A 23,243-nucleotide genomic window follows, 5' to 3' on the forward strand; every position below is an offset into this window, starting at 1 on the left:
TGTTTTAACGGACAATTTATTAGAATTCAATAGTGTCTAATTGGTTGAAGTACATTAGTAACAAAGCTATTTTTCTAAATGGAGGAGTTAATTTGATGAAAATCCTTAATATAATATTTAAATTGATTACCACTCAGAATATATTACTTCCAGCTTGAGGGAAGTTTCCTTTTCTTCTAGAAAAAGGTCACAGTTTTATTTTAAATCTTCACTGCTGGCATATTTATTTAAGAGATGGTAAAAGGAACAGCAGAGAGGTACTGTACTGAGATGATTATTGTGCCTTACAACACATTTTGAAAACAAATAACCCATGCTCCACAGAAGTATGGGTAGCTCTGGGGAAAAAAAATGGAAGAATCTTAAATTTTTGTTTTACATGTTGACAAATGTTTACCACTTGGTTCAGATCAATATACATACCAGAAACCAATTTACTTGATTTAAAAAAAAAATACTTTAAATCTAATGAGGATAGCGTTGTTTACTAAATGAAGTAGAATCTGTTTTTGTGGCAGCCATAAAGGTTGTCTAAGTATCATTTACTCCCTTGGAGCTGTTACCAGTGTGATCAGAGCTCAGTGTGCAGCACTTGTATTTGCATTAAGAATTGTTTTCTACAAATTAAAATGCCAACGTTAGCTTCTTTTTAAACTTACCTGGAAAGAAGAACATAATTTAACAGAACTTTTATTTTATCCTATTAGAACTTCATTGTTTTGCATTTTGCATGGGAGTTAGGAACTGGCAGTATTCTAATTAATTAAGGCAAGAATTTGGTTAGGAAAAAATAATATTGGATTTAAAGTTAGAAGCCTAGAGGTCAAATCTCAGCTTTGCTGCTTGCCTGAAAAAGAAAACACTTAAGGGGAATGTGACAGCTATCTTTGATTTTTATGATGGGCTCTCAAATGGAAAAGAAAATTGATCTTATTTATCCCCAGAAGGTAAAATGAAGAACAATGAGTGTAACTTGTAAGGAAGCAAATTTGGGCATATTGAAAGAGAAAAAAGTAATATAAAACAAAATTTTTATGTGTATCCTCTTTAGCACAAAATGGTTCTAGTGACTATATGCATATGTATGTATGTATGTATGTATGTATGTATGTATCTGTGTCTATATATGCATATTTCATAGTGTTAAATTTCATAATTGTCTTAAAAGTCTTGATTCTTTATTTCTGTCCCCTTAGCTATAAGAGAATATCAATACCTATCTAGTTGGTATAGCTAAATATGTTCTTATAGATAACTAAAACATGATAGGATCATAAATTTAGAGCTGCAAGGGACCTTTGAGGCATGTAGTCAAATAACATTTTAAAGACAAAAAAAAAATCTGAGGCTCAGAGAGGCCAAGGTTCACACAATCAATAAGTGTTTGAGGCAAGATTTGAAACCCAGTCTTCCTAACTCCAAAAATGCTATATTCACTACATCAACTTGTTAAAATTTGCTTATTTTATTTAATTTTGGAAAATTTCATGTGTGAAGAAGCATGGTTATATGGGCATTTTGATATCATTGTGAAATTTATTAACCTTTAAAGGACATTTTATGATAAAAACCATTCTTTCTGGGATTTGACTGTGATTAGTATAGAAAGCCAAATGATAAGACTCAGAAATGCATTCATATGAATTAATATTATTTGAATGATGAAAGTTTTGTGTTATATTTTTAGAATCTATAATGTTATTTATGTAATTATTAGACTTCTAGTTTTTCTTGTAAAATTGGGAAACTTTTGTATCAGAAATTCTGTTAGAAAAATAATTTCTCTTTTAATGTGGATGTTATTAGATTGCGAATTGAGTTGTTGAAAAATGTGGTCAAAGTGTTTGAAAGCTGATATAACTTATAGTTTGTGAGGAAGGCACCTAAAATGCCCATATAATGAAGTTTGAGAAACTAAGGCCACTTCCAGTTAAAATGGGGTGACTTAGAAAGCTTGCTTATAATATCTGAGATTATTTGATTGTAGTTTATGAAAATTATGAAATTGTACCTGTTAGTGAATAGTATGTATTGAAGTTCTATCTTTGAGTCAACTCAGTAACAATAGACCTTAGTTTTAAAGATTTTAGTATTGCTTTAGGAGAGAGGCAATACAGATTGGAAGCTTACTGTAGTTTGCATTTTATTGAGTTTTTGAATTAATGTATAGATGAAACCACCAAATGTGATTATTCTTCACTTATAAATCAAAGATAAATAAAATGTTTTTTATGTGTTCATTGTTAGCTGCTATTGAAATAGGAAAATAATGATAATAACCTCACTCTACACTGTGATTAGTAAAATTTTGCTATTTGAGGTAAAATCTCTTGGGGCTGTAACTTAATATTGTTTTGAGTTGTGATTTCAGGTATAATGGTCTAAATTGTCATTAAGGCAATAGTCCACCATTCAAAGGGAATGCAATGTGCTTCCCAAAGTGAGAACAGTATGTGAACCGCTACAGATATATGTTTGTGCTTGGGAAAGTTGAGGGAACAACCTCTTGACTCAGTTTCCTTATTGTACTGTTTCTTTTCTGAATAGGTAATTTTCCCATCTGGTGAATTTTGAGCCTGACTATGACACCTTGTGAATAATGCGAAACTTTGCAGTGTGTCTGGTTGTCAACTGTGACACTTACATGGAATTAAACAGAGGTAAGGAAGGTTTTCCTCATTATAACTTGTATCAGGTCAGGCTGTGTCCTTGAATGTACAGTCTTGATATTTTCATAAGCATTTCCTTCCTTTTTTCTTTTGTAACAAATTTCTTTAATCAGGGCGGGTAAATTAAGTAGTTTTGTCATTCCAATTCTGCATCTATTAATTAACAGATTAATGCTAAAACATCTGAGTTGGTATAATAGGATGCAAATAACAAAAAAAAATATTTCTAATCTGATTTTGTGGTCAACTCTATATCCTTAACAACTAGGTAAATAAATTCTTAGACCTGCCATCCCCTGGTTAATAGTTACATATTCATATTACATATTAGATACTTGAAATATCTCATTCTTTCAATATGGTACAAGGATAATTATATATATCAAGAGAAGAGAATAAGAAAAAGTTCTAAAAGTTTTTTTTTATTTTAAATTAATGGATTAGTAACCTTTGAAAAAGCAACAACTTTAGACTGTTTCCTCTAAAAACTAGGATATACACACTTATATATGTATATATACGTACACACATACATACATGCATACATGTATATGTATATGCATATATGTGCGTGCGTGTGTGTGTGTGTGTGTGTGTATATATATATATATAGCTTCCAAATCTTTTAAATAGGATATACTCCCAGTATATTTTAGTAATAAGTTATCAAAAGTACATTAAAGAATTTGCATATAAAATTATTTTTAAAATGTTAAAGAATTTTAAATTATTGTTTCTCATTTTGAAGTATCTGTGTGATAATATTAGAAACAGAAGGACTCATTTTGCAAGTCAGAAGCTCACAAATTTTTCTTTCTTTTAAAAGATTCTTCTTTCAGCTTCTTGATGGCATTGTTCATATCAGGTACAGGATTTGGGTGAAGATAGAAACAGCAAGTCCATGTAAACCTGAAGTTCTCTAAAGTTTCAGGTGAATTTTGGGTTCCTAATTTGCTGTTATTTTTTCATAGCTCTGTTATTAATAGTTAGATCCATAAGGTTTTAGTGCCTTTTAACCAAATTAACTAGTTATTCAAAAAAGAAAACATTTAAGAATTTGTACTAAATTGTATCAATTCTTGGTACTGACAGATTTTAGCAGAATTACCTAGGAACCTCCCAGAGAAGGAGATCTACTAGGAGAATTCCCCTTCAGAACTTCCCTGAGAACAAAGCCTATTCCAGAATGTCCAAGGGAAAATGTTTCCAGAGACCAGATGAGTTCTTGCGACACCTGGGACCCAAAATGAAATTTATTATTTAAATGGGTATTGGGGGTAAGTTACTGTAGCACCAATGTGATATTCATAATACCTACAATGGCTATGAATATGCCAGCACAGTTCTGAATCACAAAATATAACAGATTCTCCACATGGAAGACAGAATCAAAACATTTATTCAAACACCAGAAAACCAAATCCATCACAGCACCAAAGAAATCTATACACAATAACATTGTAGGGGGTACTACAATCCCCAAGCCTTCCCTCTGTTAGGCTTCCCAAACCAGCTCCCTTAAACAAACCATAAACAGGTTTCCTATGCCCTTCTCTCACTCACAGCCAGCTGGCTGCTTTCTCTGTCTTTCCCAGCTCTGACTACTCTGACTACTTCCTTTAAGCGCTGCTCCAGCTCTGCCTCTTCCTATTCCATCCTTCCTGTTCTACCCTTCCAACAAGCTCCTCACATTACAGGCTTCATGTGACTCAAACTCATGTGACTTAGGATTCCATGTGACTTAAGCAGGTCACACAAGCCTATTAATGGATGAGAAAGAACTTCTATTACAACAAAAATACATTAATTCCATTAAAAAATACATAAACAATACAGTTGCTAAGTCATAAGGAGATGTTGCTATTTAATATTGATGATCCTTATTGTAATACTTTGATTCTTTGTTTTATGGTGTTTATGTTTTCCTGGAAGAGAGATATGCCCTAATCCCTTTTATTTATTTTTCAGGATGAGGTCCATTCCTCCTTCAACTTTTTTCTTTTTATACTAATCTCACTTGACTAAAATTTTATTTATGGAATAATAATGTTAAATTTTCTTTAATATTCCTCATGTGGAAGCCAAAGGGAAGTTTGGGGCTACTCAAAATAATTTAAGTATTACTGTAATTATCTGTTTAAGAGATTTTCCTGACACTGAATTTCTTGGTTACCATTGATATGTAAATCTCCCCTCCTAAATTAGTCCATGGTGAAGCCTATAGGATGCTTAATCTGTAACTTGATTTGGTTTACATGTACAGCCTGTCTAACAGGCTTGTCTCCTTAAGGGATTTATGAGATTATGACTCTTTAACTAAATTTGTTCAACTATATAACACTGAAAGAAACATGGGATTATGAATTTTGTAAAACTCCTAGTCACAGCTTGTTTCCTGCTATAAATTTAATTCCCCTAGCTTATAACCTTTCATGCTTACTCAAATTGTTTTGACATAAACAGCAGAGATTAGAATGATGCAATTGAAGATAGAGGAAAAAAATGATCTGATTGTGGTGCTGTACCATGAGTATGTACCAACAGGGGATATTGTGTGAAATCAATTACCAATACAGTTTTCTGATGTAAACCCATGTTTTAATATTGCTTGATTTTGGTTACTTGAGTGCAATCAGCTTGCTGGCATTCCTACAGGACAGAGCAGTTCACATATTTCCTTAGGGTTAATCCCATCTCTTTTTGGTGCTTTAATAGGGGAGGAGCTAAGGTGACAATAAACCCATCTTTTCCATAAAACCAATAAGGATTGTCTTTCTCTCCTATGAAGGTTGTTTACTTATGTCTATAAAAGCGGGTTGCAGCTTAAATTTCGTGCCTTGGCCCACACTGCTGCCTTGGTGTGCTACAATAAACTCTTTACCTTATTTCCTGAGTTTGCCTTGTTAATCATGGTGAGACCCAAACAAGATTTCTTTTAACACAATCCTGAGAGTAAAGAAGATAAAGAACCATTGGTATAAATGTCTCTGTAGTTGGAGGTCCTTCTCCCCATCCCTTTTAACTATGATGCCCATTTGAAAGTGTGGAAAACAAAATGAAAAGTGATTCCTAGATGTTTTCTTCTCTGACTTGGTAGAACAACATCTCTATATTGTATACAGAAGCAAGGAGGAAAAATTCTTAAACCAGAGTAAAGGAAAATGAAAAGCTTGTTCTCCCACTCTGCAGCTTTCTCTACAAATTATAACATTATCCTGTGCATACCACATTTGTATGAAGCAACCCATAAAATGTATAAAAATACTCAAGGGGGGAAATAAATTAGTTTTAGTGCACAATAATAGCACTCATGTTGGTTCATATTTTATTTGACCAATGCAACAGCTGAAGAGATCAGTGGGGAGAGCAATATTAGACTGCCAAGCAAATAAAAGATATGTTGCTTTTTGAATCACTGGCTTCAAACAAATCCGTCCCCACTACAAAAAGTTATATAAAATAACATATGAACACACCTGCCATAGAGTGACCTGGAAAAGAAGTCTGAACAAGAAGCAAGCTTTTAGTGGATTGATATTTTATTGATATACTGGAGGACAAAAAAAAAATATTACCTCATCTCCCAGTGTATGTTATTTTATTCTACATCTTACCCTTATGAGATTAGGTTTTCAGATACAGCATTTGTAAATTTTGTTCACCCTACAAGTGCTGAAACTACAATTAGTGTATTCTGAAGCCAAGTGACCATGTCTCACTCTGGCTATCTGTGAAATGAATTACAAGGCACTTATTTTTACCGATATCCAGAGTGTAACTATAATTGTTCCATTCACTGTTTCTGAACTCTGAACCACATTTTAATTGTGAAAAAGTTGAAAATAAAAGTTAAAGAAAAAATGAAATAAACGCTACTGTCCTTATTCCTGTTCTTAATGACCACATTCTCCTGAGGGATGCAACATTTAACAGAGAGAACTTTTGCTTATGCAAATGCATTGCATATTGAATATTACATACTATATCCTCAAAATAATGCTATCATTTATAGCACCAACATGATATTCACAGCACCTATAGTGGCTATAAATATCCCGGCACAATTCTGAATTGTCAAATGCAATAGACTCTCCACAGAGAAGACAGAACCAAAATATTTATTCAGACATCAGAAAACCAGATCCATCATAATCTATACACACTAACAATTCAGCTTTCCCCCTGTTAGGCTTCCCACAAACCAACTCCATTGAACAAATCGCAAGAAGGTTCTCTTGAACAAAATCACAAACAAGCTCTTTCACTCACACTAGCCAGCTTCCTGCTTGCCTGCATCCTTCCTAGCTCTGACTGCTCTCATGACTCACTTCCTCTCAGTTCTGCTCTAGATCCACCTCTTTCTGTTCCATCCTTCCTGTTCTATCTATTCAGAAAGCTCCTCACACCACAGGTTCCATGTGACTCAGACTTCCATGTGACCCAGGAAGGTCACATGGGTCTATTAATGAATGGGAAAGATCTTCCCATTTAAATTACCATTACATTATGCCCATTCTGACATAAAGGAACTGAAGTCAAGAGGCTTTGAATAACTTGCCCTGGGTTACATATATGCTAATTATTTAAGAAAGCACAAGAATTCAGGTCTTCTTAACCATAAATCCAGGTCTCTATCATCTAGTTTCTTCTATTCTTTTAAACTGTGCCACATATCCATCCTCCTACTTTTGCCTTCTGTAGTGCTCATCTTTTGTTTGATACAGAAGAAGGAAGAACTTCTTGGTTGGGCATGAATGTTGTTTAAAAGTTTCCTTTTATTCCTTTAAAGGAGTGGGGGAGTTGTTTTAGTTTTGAGCAGCATATGAGACTCCTATGAAAATCTTTGAAAAGCTTTTTTGCTGCTTTTTGTAATTTCAGAATGTAATCAAAATAGTATGATTGGGTCAAAAGTAGGATAATATTTGTACTTTTTAATTGCATCCTGCCAGATTACTACCAAAAATATTACAGAAGTTTGTGATTCTACCTGCATTGTATAAGTGTTAGTTTTCCCCAAACCCTGACATCATGGAATCTTATCATTTTGACTATTTTGACTAGTCTTACAAGCATTTTGTAGTACCTCAAATTTGTTTTAATTTTCATATCTGATTATTTGGAATAGTGTACATTTTTTCAAGTTGTTAACAATTTGTTTTTTTTCTTTGAAAATTATCTATTTACATCTTCTGATCAATTTCCCACTATGTCCTGAGAAATAGTATTATGGCTCTTTGAAAAAAATAATTCTTAATATTTTCCTGTTACTGTTATTTCAATTTTAATTTTTCTTTTTCCATATTTATGTTGAATTTTCTCATACAAAATTTTAGTTTTTATGTAGTTAAGTATGTCTATTTAGTACCCAGTTTTCATTTTGTTTTACTGAATTGAAAGAAAAAAAATCATTTCTTCACTACAGCTGACTTTAATACTCCACTCAATTTTTTCCGCTAGAATACTTTATAAAATCTTTTATACTATTATAATTCACTGAGTTTTATGGTGTAAGATATGAGTACAAGTCTCTTTCTTGCCAAATTGACAACCAATTTTCCAAGCAGATTTATTAAATTTGAGTATGTGCGTAATGAAATCTTTCTGTAGTTTTTGATGTAACACAGACACCCTGAGCCTGTTCAGATATGCTAGCTTTAGAATAATTCTAACTGTTTATCACACAGTAATCTCTGATATATATTTAGTAGAACTTTGATGTCTATTTTAATTAATTAATTTTCTAATTAATTAATATTATTTTATTAATTGCCACCAGATAGTTTTGATTAAATATTTTATGGGACAATAGAGATTAGGCTTATAATTTCATTGGCCTAGGGAATCCTTCAGTAAGAAACTCCCTCTACCAATGTAGGTTGGCATCTTTACTCTTAAGGAGTTACCCAAAGAATCATATGACCACCCAAGTCTTAATTCTTTTTTTTTTTTAATTTAACTTTTAACATTTATTTTCACAAAATTTTGGGTTACAAATTTTCTCCCCTTTTATCCCCTCCCCCCCCCAAACTCAAGCATTCTAATTGCCCCTGTGACCAATCTGCTCTCTCTTCTATCCTCCCTCTCTGCCCTTGTCTCTGTCTTCTCTTTTGTCCTGTAGGGCCAGATAGCTTTCTTTACCCCTTAACCTGTATTTCTTATTTCCTAGTGGTAAGAACATTACAGTTGATCCTAACACTTTGAGTTCCAACTTCTTTAGCTCCCTCCTTCTCCACCCCTTCCTGTTGGAAGACAAGAAATTCAATATAGGCCAAATCTGTGTAGTTTTGCAAATGATTTCCATACTAGTTGTGTTGTATAGGACTAACTATATTTCCCTCAATCCTATCCTGTCCCCCATTACTTCTATTCTCTTATGATCCTTTCCCTCCCCATGAGTGTCGACCTCGGATTGCATTCTCCTCCCCATGCCCTCCACTCTATCCTCCCCCCCACCCTACTTGTGCCCTTGTCCTCCACTCTCCTGTATTGTGAGATAGGTTTTCCTATCAAAATGAGTGTGCATTTTATTCTTTCCTTTAGTGGAATGTGATGAGAGTAGACCTCATGTTTTTCTCTCACCTCCCCTCTTTATCCCTCCACTAATAAGTCTTTTGCTTGTCTCTTTTATCAGAGATAATTTGCCCCATATAACTTCTCCCTTTCTCCTCCCAATATTTCCCTCTCACTGCTTGGTTTCATTTTTTTTTTTTTTTAAGATATGATCCCATCCTCTTCAATTCACTCTGTGCACTCTGTCTCTATGTATGTGTGCGTGTGTGCATGTGTGTGTGTGTACTCCCACCCAGTACCCAGATACTGAAATGTTTCAAGAGTTACAAATATTGTCTTTCCATGTAGGAATGTAAACAGTTCAACTTTAGTAAGTCCGTTATGACTTCTCTTTGCTGTTCACCTTTTCATGCTTCTCTTCATTCTTGTGTTTGAAAGTCAAATTTTCTTTTCAGCTCTGGTCTTTTCATCAAGAAAATTTGAAAGTCCTCTATTTCATTGAAAGACCATTTTTTCTCCTGAAGTATTATACTCAGTTTTGCTGGGTAGGTGATTCTTGGTTTTAGTCCTAGTTCCTTTGACTTCTGGAATATCCTATTCCTTTCCCTTCGATCCCTTAATGTAGAGGGAGCTAGATCTTGTGTTATCCTGATTGTATTTCCACAATACTTGAATTGTTTCTTTCTAGCTGCTTGCAATATTTTCTCTTTCACCTGGGAATTCTGGAATTTGGCCACAATGTTCCTAGGAGTTTCTCTTTTTGGATCTCTTTCATGCGGTGTTCTGTGGATTCCTTGAATAATTATTTTGCCCTCTGGTTCTAGAATCTCAGGGCAGTTTTCCTTGATAATTTCATGGAAGATGATGTCTAGGCTCTTCTTTTGATCATGGTTTTCAGGTAGTCCCAGAATTTTTACATTGTCTCTCCTGATTCTATTTTCCAGGTCAGTTGTTTTTCCAATAAGATATTTCACATTATCTTCCATTTTTCCAATCTTCTCGCTATGTTCTGTGATATCTGTCTTTCTCATAAAGTCCTTAGCGTCCATCTGTGCCATTCTAGTTTTGAAAGAACTATTTTCTTCAGTGAGCTTTTGAATCTCCTTTTCCATTTGGCTAATTCTGCTTTTGAAAGCATTCTTCTCCTCATTGGCTTTTTGAACCTCTTTTGCCAATTGAGTTAGGCTAGTTTTCAAGGTGTTAATTTCTTCAACATTTTTTTGTTTCTCCTTTAGCAGGGAGCTGATCTGCTTTTCATGCTTCTCTTTCATCCCTCTCATTTCTCTTCCCTGTTTTTCCTCCACCTCTCTAACTTGATTTTCAAAATTCTTTTTGAGCTCTTCCATGGCCTGAGCCCATTGGGTAGGCTGGGACACAGAATCCTTGATTTCTGTGTCTTTGCCTGATGGTAAGCATTGTTCTTCCTCATCAGAAAGGAAGGGAGGAAATGTCTGTTCTCCAAGAAAGTAGCCTTCAATAGTTTTATTTCTTTTCCCTTTTCTGGGTATTCTCCCCAGCCAGTGACTTGACCTCTGAATATTCTCCTCACACCCACCTCGCCTCCTGGTCCTCCCAGCCAGCGTTTGGGGACTGAGATTCAAATGCTGCTTCCCGCCTTAGGGCTTTTGGCGGGGGCAGGGCTGCTATTCAGTGTGAGAATTAAGTTCAGGTGGTCAGGTTGGGGCAGGGCCGCCTCTCAGGCTCAGTTCCCTCAGGGGGTTTATGTACAGACCTTCCACAATGGATCCAGGCTCCCGCCCACTTGGGGAGCCCCTGTCTGCCGCCGCCTCTCAGCTTCTATCTCCCAGGGGGGCCCGAGCCATGGGGGCACCCTACTCCCCTCTCGACCCACCAGAGAGACTCTCTCACTGACCCCTGTCACCTGTGGGTGGAGGGGCTTGTGCCACCGCTGGAGATCCCATACCTGAAGCCTGCTCGGATCTGTACCTCTCGAGAGCCGCTGCCACCGCAGGTCTGGGCTGGGCTCCACGTCTGCAGCGTGACGGACCTTTTGCGAGAGGTTTGCAGGTCCCTCTGTGGGTGGAGGGACCCGCGTGGCTGCTGGAGATCCTGTCCCCATAGCCCGCTTGGATCTTTTCCTCACGGTGTTGCGGCCGCTGCGGGGCTGCCCTCTGCTCCCGGTCCCGGCACCCAGTTCGCAGCGCGAAGGACCCCCTGCGAGAGGTTTGCAGGTCTCTCCGGAACAGAAATCTCCCTCGCTCCAATATTCCGTGGCCTCTGGGTGCAGAATTCACCGTGAGTTGGTCTCCTCTAGCCGTTCTGTGGGTTGTGGGTTCGGAGCTATGTGTATGTGCATCTTTCTCCTCCGCCATCTTGGCTCCACCTCCCAAGTCTTAATTCTAAGGAGGAATTTGAATCCAGGTTTCTGCAAGGTGAGCTTTCTATTTACTACAGCACTTTACTCCTCTAATCTCCAGTAAGTTTAAAAATGTAGAAGGAAAAGGCCCACAATCTGCTTTTCTCCTGAGTTCATTCCTTAATATTCCTATCCATTTGTTCTCCTACAGTAAATTCTTTAATATATAAAGTATTCAAAGGATTTTTTTAAAGGAATTGGTTTCTTTGTTTTTGTTTTTGTTTTTTTTTTTTTTGTTTTGTTTTTGTTAACAGAGAAGTGGGGATGGTCCATAGGAAATAGAATTAGTCTGAGACCCAGGAAAACTGAAGCTTAAATCCATCGTCTGATGTACTGGCTATGTGATTTAGGCCACTTTCTAAGACTCCAGTTTACAGAGAAGGTGAAAACCTTAGAATAGATGGAAGTTTCCTCATCTTGGAATTCCCTATTCCAGTGAAATTGCAAGTGTAATACTTTATCATTTTTTTCATTTTACTTTTAAAGAAGTAAATATACATATGATATTTGAAATAGTGAATAATATTGAAAAAATTAATATTAAAACAATAAATAATGCATCACTCAAATTACAGCAGTAGTATTAGAATTGCAGAGTAACTAATGAGGATGTTTTTAAAGCATTTTTTAGAGTTTGTGTGTGTTTTATTCTTTATATAAGAAAATCAGAAGGATATATTGATTAGTAATATAAAATTACAGAAAGATGAACACAAGACTTTCTCACTCCAGGTATTTCTCTAAAAATTATACACTGCTACCTCTCACCTTTTTAGTCCCAAGGTTGAAATAATTTCATTTGCCAAGTGAATCAGTTATATGAGCATATTATAGTAGAAAAATATTTAATTGGAAATCAGAGGACATTGGTAAAAAGTAGTCCCGCCATTGCCATAAGCTATGCATTGCATTTGAGGGAAATTGTTGAATTTCTCCATACGTCAGTCTCCTCGTCTGAAAAATGATAAAATTGGCTGTGAGGAGCTTTCAGCATATTCTTTATTACCATAAATGTCCCTGGATGCAGATCACTGGAGTCAAATGAGAGACAAGTAATTAATAAAATAGTGAACTATACAAAATCTATGAAAACAAATCAGTCAAGGGGAATGGCTGAGAAGAAGGACAAAAGAGTCCAGACCTGTCATCAGCAACATAATGACATGGGAGACCTATAGACACTAGTAAAGGTGCCTAAGCAATCACTTAATGAGTTTGCCAAGGAACCAGATGCTGCAACAGAGGCTATATCATTTATAGCCTGGCATCTGGGTCATCATTTGCCACACGAAGAGGAAAATGACTGAGAGCTTTAATATGGTGGGGGCAAATGGCAGCCTTCCATCACTGCCCACACTACCTTATTCAATGTCTTTTAACAGTCTTCAACAGTTATTGATAAAGGTATGTATGTGAATAATCACACAGTTATTTTGATTAATTCTGAATGTGGGAAATAGGCTGAAAGAAATCAAATATACATTTTTTCTTAAGGGAAAAACCACATTGAATAATTGAATCTCATTAGAAGACCTCAGTAGTCATTTAGTAATTGAAGAGGCATCTTCTCCAAAATGTTTGACAATTGAATGTCTGTTTGAAGTTCCTTTTTCCCTCTCCTCCCAATCATTCAACAACAGTGGTTCTCTAAATTTTAATATCTACTGGCTCCCTCTCTCTCCTCCAAGCACACCCAGTATCTCCCTTCATATAAAACAAGAACAAAAATAACAAAAAAACCCAACCCTGACTCATTTTCCAGCTATCATAATAAATTTCTTTTCTTTCCCAGCCAAATTTTAATTTCTATTTTTGTTACCTATATTTCTTTTCACATCAGTCACTTTTTATCCTTTCTAGTCTGACTTTTTACCTTGCCATTCAACAGGAACTGTTCCTTCCAAAGTTACAAATGATCTTTTAATCACCATATGCCAGTTTTCATTCCTTATTCTTCTTCTCTCTGCAGCATTTGACACTCGACCAGTTTCTTCTGAGTATTCTAATCTCTATGAATTTCCAAATATTGGTCTCTTGTGATTACCCTCGTATATCTGGTCCCTCCTTCTTAGTCTCCTTTATTGAGTCATTATCCATGTCCTAAATTTTATTTCTGGGAAGACTCTGTCCCTCCATCCTAGGCTCTCTTTTTTCTCAACACTCTGTAAGAGATATTGTTAGCTCTTAAGTGTTTAATTATCAACTCTACACAGATGACTTGCAAATCTACCTGTACATACCAGTCCTAATCTCTTTCCTGTGTCCAACCTTACATTTCCACCTCACTTTGAGATATTTCTAAATTTATATACTATAGACATTATAATTTCATACACACATGCAAAGCACACACACATAATATATATGCATATTTATGTGTGTACGTATGTATGAAATTTATATGTGTGTACATCTATACACATATGTATGCATACACACACACACATATATATATGTATATATGTTTCTATCATTTATCTAACCAAGCTCATCTTTTTTTTTTTTTTTTTTTATCCACCACTGTTTCAAAGCCCCTATTTCTCTTTAGGGTACTAATATATCTTTTTACCCAGTCAGGTTGAGAACATCACCATCACCTTTGACTCCACACATTTCCTTCACCTCACATAACCAAGAAGTGTTGTTTACCTCTGCAACATCTCTTGGATTCATCCCTTTTTCTTCACTTACCTTGCTATCATTCTAATTAAAGACTTAATCAAATATTGCCTAAATTATTGTGGTAGTCTCCTCATTGGTCTCCTTGTGCTTCTTATCTCTTTCCCCTCCAAATTATACTCCTTGTTGCTATCAAAGTGATAATTTTAAAGCACAAAATTGACTATGTCACTCCCCAACTCAAGAAGTTCTGGCAACTCCTGATTCCTTCTAGGACAAAATACAAATTCTTCTGCTTAGTATTTAAAGCCCTTTGCTGGTGTGATTCTACATATAGATGGTTCAGTGGATAGATATCTGGACTTGAAATTATGAAGACCTGAGTTCAAATCTAGCCTCATATATTTACTAGCTTTGTTACTGGGAAAGTCTCAACTCTGTTTATCTTAGTTTCCTCACATGTAAAATGAGCTAGAGAAGGAAACAGCAAACTATTCCAGAATTTTTTGTTAAGAAAATCCCAAAAGGGGTCATGAAAAGTCAGACATGACTGAAAAATAATGAATGAATCTTATTCTAATCTGTCTTTCCATACTTATTTCATATTACTCTCTTTCATGTACGCTGGTCCATTCAGTTAGATCTACTTGCTCTCCCTCACATAAAACATCCCATATCTATGACTTTACAGAGGGTGTCACCAATGCTTGGAATGAAGAATTACTGTGAGTATAATTAAATCTACCTCATCATACGGGAAGTCTGACATAACAATTCATTTGTTATACTAGCACAACTTGATTTCAAATTTCCTCACAATATGAGTTACCTATCACTGGGTAGGTGGACTCTTACCAATGAGATCCTAAAAGCAACAACTATGTGAACTTCCAGAATGGTTCAGAGAGCAATATAAGAATTAAGATTTTTTTTCAATGGAAAAAATATTAGGACAGAAATTATAGCCCTCCAAGATGAAACTGGTCCTCAAACCTTTTTGTCCAACACTAAACTCTCCCCTCACCTTCAGTCTTGCATCTCCCACCACTTCTTGTAAACCTCAAAATGAGTATCTTGCAGACAACTTACTTTCAACATGTCCAAAACTGAACTTATCACTTCTATCTCCCCAAGAATTCCTTTCTTCTGGACTTTCACATTACTATCAAGGGTACCAAAATACACCTGGGCTTGCAACCTCAAATCATCTCATATTTTTCAATCTTTTTCATTTTTATAGGCATCAGTTGCCAAGTCTTGTCATTTCTATATTAGAAACATCTGTCTTATTATACCCCCTTATCTAATCTGACATTGCTAATACCCTGGTACAGGTCCTTATTCATCTCATATCTGGACTACTGTCATAGTCAGCTGGTTGATCTCACTGCCTCATCTTTCTCCCCTCCAATCTGTCCTCTACTCAGCTGTCAAATTGGTCTTCCTAAATGGTAGATCTGACCATATCACATATAAATCCTCCCCAAATCAGTCTGTTCTGTCGCCTTCATATTGTCTCTGGGACCAAATGCAAAATCCTCTATAGTTATGAAATATATGAATGGCTTGTATTTATGCTCCCAATTAGAGTGCAAAAGTCTAACAATGGGTTGAGGGTATGACATCCACCCCTGAGCTTAGAAAGGTTATTCCCTCTTGTGTTGCTTCCCATTCCCTTATCCCTTTAACAAAGGAATGAAAGGAAATAAAAAGGATAGTGTCAATCACAGAGGTTTGTAAAACAATAAGATTAGATAGGTCATCAGATTCAATCTTTAATAAAATATAAGGATATACTTAAAACAGGAAACAGGCACCAATTACATCAGTCTGAAGTGAGTCAGGGCTAGGATTAAGTAATTTTTTGTTAATTTCTTTTCTTTCAGTATTCCTTCTGAGCAAGAGCCATTGCTCATTACCCTGTTAACTTCCAAGTGAATCTGAGGAAGGGAAATACTGATGTCACCAAAACTATTCTGACCATACAGCTGCTCCATGTCCTTTCCTCTAACTGTCTTCTTAACTTTCTGTATAGTCTGACTTCCAATTTAATTATGCAATTAAAGCCACTTTCTCAAAAGTCAACAACAATTTCGTAATTGTTAAATCTAGTGACCTTTTCTTATTTCTCATCTCTCTTGGCCTCTTCTCCTTGATATTCTCTTTTCTTTATGTTTTTCCGTGTGTGACACTGTTTATCCTGATTATTCTGCTCTTTGTTGGACCACTCATTCTCAGTCTCCTTCGTTGAATTTTCATTAAGGTCTCATACATTATTTGTCAGTACCTTGACAGGCTCTTTCAGAAGCCCCTTCCTTTCTGCCACCATCTCATTGGCTCCCATGGTTTTGATGATCAACTCTGTGCAAAGAAGAAATCAATAAGATGTTAAAATGAAAGAATAGATAATTTAGAAAAATATACAAATTTTCCAAATAGAAGCTCTCTGGAGAAGAGAACAAAAATGGATATAAAATATGGAGATATAACAAAAATTAATTGAGTAAATTCAAAACATAAAATTTTGTAAGAACCCATAAAGTCTCTTCTCAATGTAATGAAAATTAAGCTTGAAGATAGAATGTTTTTCAAGAGAAACCTAATGAAGCAAAAGATCTGAATGTTATATTTTAGGAAATCATAAAGAAAGTTTGTCCAGCAGTATTGATAATACAGTATTTGTAGTTCAGTTTGACAGAATTCAAATGATACAAGCAGTGAGAAATGTTCTTGAGCAATGTGACTGTGAAGCTAGAGAATATTTATATTAGATAATAAATATTGTATTCAGAAAGGATTAAGAACTCGATATACCAAAGAAAATAAATTTAAATTTCATAAAACTAAAACAGAGGAGGAATTGGCATAAGATATTTCAGAGAAACAAACATTAATTTGCACCCTGAAATAATATATCTTCCAAAATTGAGTGTAATTGACAATAAAAAAGTGGATTTCCAGCTTCCTACATCATGTCCCATAATACACTTCAGTTTTGAGCATGTTGAATGGAAGTTGTCTACAAGACATCTATTCTGAGATGTCCAAGAGGTTGCTGGAGATGTGAGACTGAAGGTGACTGGAGAGGTGGAAGCTGGACAAATAGATTTGAAAATCATGGGTATAGAGATGATCATTGAAACCATAAATGCTAATGAGATCACCTGATAAAAAGCAATTTAAAACTCTATCCAAAGGGTCACCAAAGTGCATACCGTTTTATTCAGCAGTACCACTACTAGGTCTGTATCCCAAAGAGACCATAAAACAGGGTAAAGGACCTATATGTGCAAAAACTTTCATAGCAACTCTCTCTCTTTTTTTTTTTTTTTGTGGTGGCAAAGAATTAGATATTAAGGGGATGATTATCAACTGGGAAATGGGTGAGCAAGTTGTTGTATATGAATGTAATGGACTTCTATTGTGCTATACGAAATGATGAACAGGTATATCTCAGAAAAACCTGGAAAAACTTGCATGAATGATGCAAAGTGAAGTAGCAGAACCAGGAGAATATTGTACACAGTAACAGCAACACTGACCAGTGTTTAACTACAAAAGACTTAGCTCTTCTCAGCAATGCAGCGATCCAAGACAATTCCAGATAATATTGTTTTCTGTTTAACTATGCTTATTCTCTCAATTTCTTTTTCTTATAATATCAATCTTGCTAGAACTTCTAGAATTACCTAAAGTAATTACAGATAATACTAAGGACAAATATCTTTGTGTTGTCCTTGATATTGAAAAGGACTGTAACATTTGGCCATTACATATAATTCTTGTTTTGCATTTTATATAGATACAACTTATCACATTAGAAAAGTTAATTTATTTTTTTGCATTTTTAACATTTTAGAAACAAATAGGGTATGTTATGAAAAACTTTTTTCTTCATAAATTGATATAATCATATGTCTTTAATTATTTTTATGTTCATAATTGTCCTAATAACAAATCTAACCTGTATTTCTAGCAAATACCATATAGTCATAGTATATGACATTTAAAATATGTTATTATAGCCTCCTTGCTAATGTTTAATACAAAGGTTTGCACCTGTGTTCACTTGGGATATTGATTTGTAGCTCTTTTAGCTGTTATTGCTTTATTGTGCTCCCAGTTTCAGATGTCAAGACTGTTTGTATCATAGAAGGAATTTGATAGGACTCCTTCTATTCCTATAAAGTAGCTTATGGAATATCAGAATTAGTTTTTGTTTTTTATTTTAATAGGTTTCTTTTCAAAATTCATCTGATTTTTTTAACCTTTAGGAGCATGTTTAAGGCTAGTTCAATTTATTTTGTTTTGAAGTTGGATTGTTTCCTATTTTTTTCCTAATGTGATATATAGATAGATAGATAGAGACATATATATGCACACATGTATAAGTAAATTTTATATTTACACACATATAATTTAAGTTACTCTAACTATAAAGTTTCTTGGAAAATAGAATTAGTATGTTACTAGTGTCACACACTAAATTTCCCATGGACTAGAACCTGAGAGCTCACATTCTACTTACATAACCTTTGAAAATACAATGTGACCTACATGTCACAATGAGGCAGTTACTTTTGGGGTGGGGTGGGGAGAAGGCAGAGAAAGCATCTATATAGTGCCTACTACCAGACACTATGCTAAGTAGTGCATTTACAAATATTATCTCATTTGAAACTCAAAATAATTCTAAAATGTAATGCTGTTGATCCCAGACCCAACATTCTATGCAGTGTACTACCAGAGCACTAGTCTTAGTTACAAAGACCTGAATTCAAATCTAGCCTTAGACACTTACTAGTTATGAGATCCTGGACAAGTCTCTTAAACCTCTGTCTATCTCAATCTCCTCAATTGTAAAGAAATAATAATAGTACCTGCCTCACAAGTTGTTGTAAGGATCAAATTATTTTCAAAATGCTTAGTTAGCATAGTACTTGTCATATAGTAGGATATATATGTGCTACCTATTATTATTAATATTTTATATCAGAGAAGGATTTTATGAGGTTAGGCCCTAGCATATTACAAAATAATTTCATTTTTTTCACTATTCCTTCCACCAACTATTTTTTTATATCCTTAGAAGCTCTAATTTTTCTTGTGACTTTCTCTTTAACTTCAAATTATTTCTTAAACCAGCTTTGGCAATTGTCCCAATCCCAAAGAGACTTTAAGCTATAGGTAGTCTTTCTTCTGAAAAAATTTTATAGCATCCTTTCAGCTTATAGTATATCTTCATTGTATTATAAAGTCTTTTTTTTTGTTGTTTACTCATTTGTTCAAGCTCTCTGCTAATTTTATGTATAAGATTAATGCCTAATTATTTTCTTTATTCTTTTTCTTTATTTGATGCATATCTTGTTTTGTATTGGTGATAAAGTTAAATTGCACTTGCACATAAACACTCACCCAAGCATCTGATGGGATGATCCCTTATTTGTTAAATTTTTAGCAAGCGTTTAACTTCCTTAGTACAAATTGTTAAAATGGCCTCTACAGTCACGATGTCTTTCAAGCATATGTTGAAAGTATAGAAGATGGGAGTACTGAAAATAACATTGTTTTGGCTGAGCAATATTATCTATCAAATAAAACACAAATCAAGAAGAAATGTGTCCATTTCAATTGTACTCCATTATCATGAAAGGTGCCTTGTGTGGTAACCAGACACACAGGAAAACAAAATTCCTATAAATAACGTTTTTTCCCATCCACTTATTCACACATAGCATTATGGTAATTTCATCAATATGAGAAATACAACAAAACCCATCAGTGAAATCAATATTAACTTAAAAGGAAATGGTTTCACTATCCACATGAGAAAAGTAAATCTACTCGCACACATATTGCCTAGGCCATGATATGCATCTGTTGATGTGTCTGTTTATTCAAATGCTTTCTAGAACAATACAGAGAAATTAATTGCAAAGTATTACCAAGACTGATTTTTGCAAAAAATACCTTTGAACAAAAACAAGAAGTGAACAAAAAAGAAGAAGGCCTAGAAAATACCATATAGGACAGTACATATGATTATTGATATGAGAGGAATCATAGAAAATAGCTGATAAACATAGGCATAGTTCATTAGTACCTGTGACCATTCATTACTATAGGAAATTTTGGGGTGAGGAAACTCTCTCTATGAATGCAGGTAAGTATGTTTTTTTTCAACTTATAATCAGAAAGTTTGTTGAGAGCACTGACACTTTAAGTGACTTGTCAGAGTCACAAAGCCAGTAGTTGTCAGAATAAGGTTTAAATACAGATCGTCCAGCCTTCAAGGCCAGCTCTGCAATGCAACCTGGATTCTCAGTAAATGCATATTTCTCAGAATATGATATGCACCTGGAGAGACACAGAATTAAATGTGTATATATGAGTACAAATGCATGCATGTACCTTACATGTACAGATACATATATATGCGCATATGTCCATATATGTAAGCAAATTGTATATTCTACATATATGTAGTAACACATTACAGTGATACAACATATTATGCATAGGGATAACAATCTGGATCCTGAGAATAGCCTGCATAAAGGCATGAAAATGGGATTTGAAATGCACGAGAACAGCAAGTAAGTCAGTTTATCTGAATATTAGAGTGCATGATACTGTTGATCACATATCTCTTATGAAATTGTCGATCTCATATCCTGTTTATCCTTTCTTCACCTTACTGTCTTCTAGTTACTCCTCTTTGTTGGACCACCTTTAAGTTTCCTTTTCTGATTCTTTATCCAGGTCATTCCTACTAACCTTGGACATCCTGTAAGGTGCTACTCTGGGCCCTCTTTTCCTCTTCCTTGGTATTTTCTTCAGATTCCATGGGTTAAAGTGTCATCTCTATGTAAACGATTCCCATATTTATATACCCAACTCTAATATCTCTCCTGAGTTCCAGACTCACATCACCAACTGCCTGTTGAACATCTTGAACAGGATATCCTGTAAGCATCTCATACTCACTATGTCAAAAAAACTACCTTAGCTCTCCCCCTCTGCTTCAACTTCTATATTTCTATAATAACGTTGGGATATCATCATCTACCAAGTACCAAGTTTTATAATTTTGATTTTATTCTCAACTTCTCTCTTGAATGCATTTCACATATCCATTCTGTTGCTAAGCCCTTTTTCCTATTGTCATATTTCTCAAATATGTGCTTTTTTCTTTCCATTCACATAGACATTGCTTTCGTAAAGGCTGTTATCACTTCTTACCTAGAGTGTGGCAATAGCCTTTTATTTGACCTTTCTTCCTAAAGTATTTCCCCACTTTAACCCACATTTCCCTAATTGCCAAAATGATTTTCATAAAATGTAAGTATGATCATACCACTACATTACTTAATAAATGCCAACCTCTCACTATTATCTCTACAATAAAATATAAAATTGTGGTTTGACATTTAAGTTTCTTCACAACTTGATTCCTTCCTTTCCCAGTCTTCTTACAATTAAAAAAAATCCTCCATACTCTTCTAGCCAGTGACACTGGCTTTATTGTTGCTGGGACAGGCCATTCCCAATTCTGTGTTCGTCATGTAATCTCCATGTCTGAAATGCTCTCCTTCTTAACTACTGTCTCCTGGTTCCCCTACTTCCTTCAGATAAAGAGGTAATAGGGCATTTGCTCTCTTCCCTGGTTAGACTTCGAGAAAATCACGTTCAATTCTGGGTACTACAATTCAGGAAGGACAGTAAGCTACAAAATATTCAGACAGGGGTAACCATGAAATGATTATATACTGTATGAGTTCAGTGGAAGGGAATGGTGATGTTTAGCTAAGAAAAAATATGTAGTAGGAAGGAGGATGAGAAAAGCATGATAGCTTTATTTTAGTACATGTAGATGAATGAGTGCTCTATTTTGGTCTCAGAAAGAAAAACTAAAAATGATAGGTAGGAATTGCAAAGAAACAAATTTAGGGTTGATGTCAGAAACAATTTCTTTAAAATGTCATTTAATAATTTGAGTTGTGTTTAACTCTCCATGATCCCATTTGGAGTTTTCTTGGCAAAGAAACTAGAGTGTTTTGTCATTTTCCTCTCCAGCTCATTTTGCAGATGAAGAAGTGAGGGAAACAGGGTTAAGTGACTTGCCCAAGTCACATAGCTAATAAATTTGAACTTAGGTCCTCCTGACTCCAAGGCCAGGGCTCTATCTGTTGTACCACTTAGCTATCCAATAAGAACTGTCTAAAAGTCTAATAAAGTTCCTTGGGAAGTAGTGGTGTCACTCTTATTAGCAGGTTCCAAGGAGATTCTGAATGACCCTCTGAAAGAAATGTTATGTTGTTGATTCTTTTTGGGTACTGGTCTGGACTGAAGCATGACTGAGGTATCTACCAAGTCTAATTTTTGTGATAACGTATTTCTTTTAGAAAAAAAAGTACCAGAGATTTTAAGGAATTGATTAAATGGAAAGACAGTGAAAAGGGGAAAAACAATGCATAAGGTCATAAAAACCTATAAACCTGTGACTTGAAAACACTTCAGTATTTTAAACTGGTATTTCATTGTCCTGAGTATCACATTCACTGGTGTATATACATGTACATAAATATGTAATTACCGATATTTACATAAGGGCCTTATTGTGCATACATGTATAGAGACATACGTTCAGAAGTCTCTTTAACACAAATATTTTCCTAGTGATGCTGCTAAATGACTCTGAATAATGGGGTGGCATGAAAAAATAATATTTATATTATTGTTATTATTAACATTCATTTGTGCAGAAGCCTTTGGTTCAAAGTGAGAAGTAACATATAATATGTATGACTCGAAAAGCAAGTGGATTTAATTTGACCCAGCAATGTCATTACTTGCTCTCTTTCCAAAGATGTTTAGGAAAAAAAGGAAAAGAACTGGTATGTTTAAAAATTATGTATAGCAGCTCTCTTTATGGTGGCAAATACCTGGAAATTGCAAGAATGCATGTCATTTGGGGAATGTCTGAACAACTGGTGGTATATAATTATTATGGAATACTACTGTACTATAAGAAACAATGAGCTCAACGACCTTAGAAAGACATGGAA

This window comes from Notamacropus eugenii, chromosome 4, assembly GCF_028372415.1.
Source record: "Notamacropus eugenii isolate mMacEug1 chromosome 4, mMacEug1.pri_v2, whole genome shotgun sequence".
NCBI lineage: Eukaryota > Metazoa > Chordata > Mammalia > Diprotodontia > Macropodidae > Notamacropus > Notamacropus eugenii.